General features: G+C 29.2%; 1 protein-coding gene across 1 annotated transcript in view; it reads right to left on the minus strand.

Annotated features, from left to right (window-relative positions):
- Positions 1–3,268, minus strand: part of Mettl4 (Methyltransferase like 4) — an 11,286-nt gene extending 8,018 nt beyond the window's left edge. The window contains exon 1 of the mRNA XM_043011172.2: positions 2,955–3,268. The gene's annotated coding sequence lies outside the window, so the exon portion shown is untranslated. The remainder of the gene's footprint in view (positions 1–2,954) is intronic.
- Positions 3,269–5,000: the final 1,732 nt, after the last annotated feature.

Consider the following 5,000-nt stretch of genomic DNA (forward strand, 5'->3'; position numbering starts at 1 on the left):
TATTTTCTTTGGAGGGATTGTGTCATTTTTCATTATTGTCTTTTGATGCTAGGGTTCTCTCTAGGTTTGTTTTCCAGGTTTCTTTGATTCACAATTTGGTTTTAGGATTTTTTTTATAGCCATCACATGGTTATGGGATTTGTTACATTGAGTACTTTTTAATAGCTAATTTGGCAATTTTATTTCCCTTTATATTTTTGTGTGTAGGAATCCACTGTAGTATTATGTTTCGTTTAAGGTGTGTGGATAAGTAAATTAATCTTTATCTCATATGTAGTGTGCTTGTAATGTTTTGGTTTAAGGTTCTCTATTAAATGTAATGCCGATTCTGAGTCTGAAGATTACTGAATATGATAGTTTATTACTGTGTATACATCTAATTCCTTGTTCTATGACATAGAGTTCTGCTTGTGTTGTGTTGTTGGGGAGTTTCTAAATTATTGTTAGTTTTTGTTTTCTACGTATATGTCTGTTGAGGTAGATTTAGTTTCCTTTATTTTCTATCCACCTGTGAATATTCTATTGAAACTCAAGTAGACCGTGTTTGGAAGTGCATTCATATTGCCTGTTGTTGGCTGTCCGTAAAATTTATGCCACGTGTGACATTGTGCCATGGGGGAATGGGACATGTTTAGGAGGGTATTTGTATATATATCTCTTTAGTCAGAACAAGTTTTTATAACCCTGTGTATTAGTGTTCCCTTATTCATGGTAGGGTAATAGCTCCTAATGTTTTCAATCATTTGCAACTGTTTGTTTTTTTCTAATATATTTATCGTCTTGGAGCATTCTGACTCTTACATTCTTATATTTATTGGTATAATATTTGTTAAGGTTTGTAGTGCTAATAAAGGCTTCAATTTAAAACATTCTGTGGCTATTCTCAATCCCTCATTTTGTAATATTTCTAGGTTATTACTGTTTAACTGTGCTATTTGCTGATCCATATCTTGCGAGGCTGTAGTCTATTTTGGTTTTATGAATTATACTATATATATATATATATATATATATATATATATATATAATATATATATATATATATATATATATATATATATATATATATATATATATATATATATATATATATATATATATATATATATATATATATATATATATATATAAATATATAAACACATAAATATATATAAATACATAGATATATAAATGTATAAATATAAAAATATATAAATATAAAAATATACAAATATATATAATATATATAAATATATATAAATATATATATATATATATATATATATATATATATATATATATATATATATATATATATATACATATATATATATATATAATAATTTCAATAACATTTCCCAATGCACTCCCAAAGAAACTGATCCATTTTTTTTAATTGTTTTACTTCTACAATTATATTTGTTTTCAAATTCTCAATATGATTTTTCCATTTCAATCTTGAAGTGTGAACCTTTTGTCCAAACATTTTGAGAATGGTGTTGAAATTCATCTTATATTATTAATTCACAAAATGGGAATCTATCTTATTCTACTGGCAAAATGCATTGTTTTACTTTTTTAAACTCTGATTTTTTTAAAGTTATGGTATGGTTTTGATTCCATTTTCCAAGTATTTTATTGCATTACCATAGTCTTTGTTTGTGGTAATGATGGTTAGGTCATTTGCATATATTATTTTATCTATTTCCGCTGGGACTTTTAGATCTAACATTAATATACAGAATATAGATGAGCAGACTGGTGATCCCTGAGGTACTCCATATGAGACTTTTCCTAATGGGGTTCTACTGTTGCCTATAGTTATTTAGAATGCTGTCTTGTAGATAATCATGAATCTAGTTTTGTGCTTCCATCAGTGTCCTTTTGGTCTTCAGCTTTTGTTTAGTATTGTAAGAAGTGACCATGTTAGTGGTGTATTTTTTTGTTGTTGTTAAATCTAGTATTTTGATCTTGTAGTCTTCTGTGATCTTTAGGTAGTTTTCTGTGATTGTCATATGTTGTGTTTTCTGTGAAGTTTGACGAGTCTCTTTTGTTAGAACTTTGGGTTTGAATTAGTTTCATTGTTGCTATTGTTATTGTTTGCTGTTTATGTCGTCATTGTCCTAGTGTCATGCTGTGTGCCTGGGTTATTATTTCAGTATCTTTGTAGTGTATTTTGGTGTGTCTGTGGGGCTTCATTTGCATTTACTTGCCTTGATTGTGTGTTGGTGTTTTGTGTTGAACTGATTCTATGTGATTGTTTTGATAATGGTTTCAACAGTTGAAACTGTGCCTTTATTTTGGTGTTGTTTGGGGGTTAGGAAATTTTCTTCTATTTCTTGGGCTTTTTTGTTATGTTTTGCAATTTTGTCTTTTAGTGAATGTTCCTCCTCAAAATAATAAATTTATTACATCTTTTTTGTTTAAACAAGTTAAAATCCCTTGACCATACCGTAAACAGTTCAGACATCTCTGAACAGGGAAGGTTTACTGATATACACTGATAGATGAGTGGCTTTTGGCTACTCCTCCTGGAATGGGGCCTCGGAATGTGAGCCTTAATGATTCTGTAAGGATCTTATTTTTATTTTGCACACTGTCTTTTTCTTGGCTGATTATCATTTTAATCATCTATATAATGTATGAACTAGCTCCCCATGGTTTGATTTTTTCTTTGAAAGAGGATGACTGTTTCCACATGAAATATGGATTTATATGAGCAACCTGAATGATTGCTTGAAGCAGGTTGTTTCCCGAATACTTCCCAGTCACCCAGATGTTTTCTCTGACTTAGATTCTCTAGTTTAGTTCTGTCACCTACTTAAAATGGCTCTTTCTTTCCCAAGGTGTCCTCTTTTAGGTATTTGTGGAATACGGATTGATTTAGAGCATCTTTAATGGGTCGTTAAATATTGAAGCAGATGATTCCCCTTTTAGATGTAAAAATACTATATTGTTTTTACATTACTTACTTATTCACCACGAAGTTGATTGTTGATCAGCTGTAATGATGCTTTCTCCCAGCCAGCTATTCCACCTTGGGGTTGTTGTGGGTTCGGGTTTTCTTCAGTCACCTTCAACCACGTTTTTTCCGGCCTTCGTGTTGATAATCATCACTATTAAATCCTAGGGTCCTTTCCGGTGTCTGGATTTCGGTTAGTGTTCACGTAGGCTTCCTTCTACACTTATTCAATCATCACAATAGTTCACAATTGTTTTCTACATATGTACATACTGTGTGACGGTCATCACAGCCGGAAAACGGAAGTATTTTCAGTGCTTCAGGGCTGAGTTCAGGCTCTGCTCACTTCAAATCCGAACTCGAAAGGGTTTGTTTAGGTCGCTTTATTTACGAAACGGAAGGGAAACCGGGCAGTGTCAGCGCTTCTGATGGTATTGATATTGGTATTGTTATCTTCGTTATGGCAAATGTTGTTATTTTTTTTTATTATCGTTAGTATTATTACTATTATGATAATTGTTATTGTTATTATTAGTATGGTCATTTGTACAAATATGATAAGATAATAGTGATAATGATAATGATAAGAGAGTAATGATAATGATAGCAATGATGATAATCGTAACGATAATGATAAAAGTTATCATTATTTCTATGGCTATTGTTATTATCATCGTTATCATTTTCGTTATTACTATTACCATCATTATTACTGTTACCAATACTATCATCATTGTTCTACTAACTGTTACCATTATCGCTACTATAACTATTATCCTCATCATCACCATCAGTAGCAGTGGTAGTAGTAGTAATAGTAGTAGTAGTAGTAGTAGTACCATTATCATCAGTATTCTATCATCATCGTCATCATAATGACAATTATTGTTCTTTTATTTCTCTCTTCTTTTTCATTTTCAACAGTATTATCATTGTTAATATTATCATTATAATGTATGTGTGTGTATGTGTGTGTGTTCGTGTGTGTGTGTGTGTGTGTGTGTGTGTGTGTGTGTGTGTGTGTGTGTGTGTGTGTGTGTGTGTGTGTGAGTGTGTGTGTGTGTGAGTGAGTGTGTGTGTATGTGTGTGTGTGTGTGTGTGTGTGTGTGTGTGTGTGTGTGTGTGTGTGTGTGTGTGTGTGTGTGTGTGTGTGTGTGTGTGTGTGTGTGTGTGTGTGTGTGTGTGTGTGTGTGTGTGTGCTCAAGAAGGCTGTCCGGTATTAGGGCAAGCTGGCGCCCTCCGCAAATCATAATCATGGTACCCGATCGGCATATCTCGGACTAAAATGAACACAAAGAGCCTAGCAATGAAAAAAAAACCCAGATAGAAATTTGCCAATCTTAGAATATATATATGAATATATATATATATATATGTATATATATATATATATATATATATAAATATATATATATATGTATGTATATATATATATATTCATATATATGAATATATATATATATACATATATATATGAATACATATATACATACATATATATAAATATATCTATATCTATATATACATATATTTATATATTTATATATATATATATAAATATGTACATAGATTTATATATTTATATATATATTTATATATATTTATATATATATATATATATATATATATATATATATATATATATATATATATATATATATATATATATATATATATACATATCTATCTCTCTCTCTCTCTCTCTCTCTCTCTCTCTCTCTCTCTCTCTCTCTCTCTCTCTCTCTCTCTCTCTCTCTCTCTCTCTCTCTCTCTCTCTCTCTCTCTATATATATATATATATATATATATATATATATATATATATATATATATATATATATACATGTGTGTATGTATATACATATACATATCTATATATATATATATATATATATATATATATATATGTATGTATGTATACATGTTTATATATATATAGAGATATATAAATATATGTATATATATATATATATATATATATATATATATATATATATATATATATATATATATATATATACATGTACACATGTATATATATATATATATATATATA

This window comes from Penaeus japonicus, unplaced genomic scaffold (assembly GCF_977035675.1).
Source record: "Penaeus japonicus unplaced genomic scaffold, GWHDUDI00000001_assembly GWHDUDI00000036, whole genome shotgun sequence".
In the NCBI taxonomy this organism is placed as follows: Eukaryota; Metazoa; Arthropoda; class Malacostraca; order Decapoda; family Penaeidae; genus Penaeus; species Penaeus japonicus.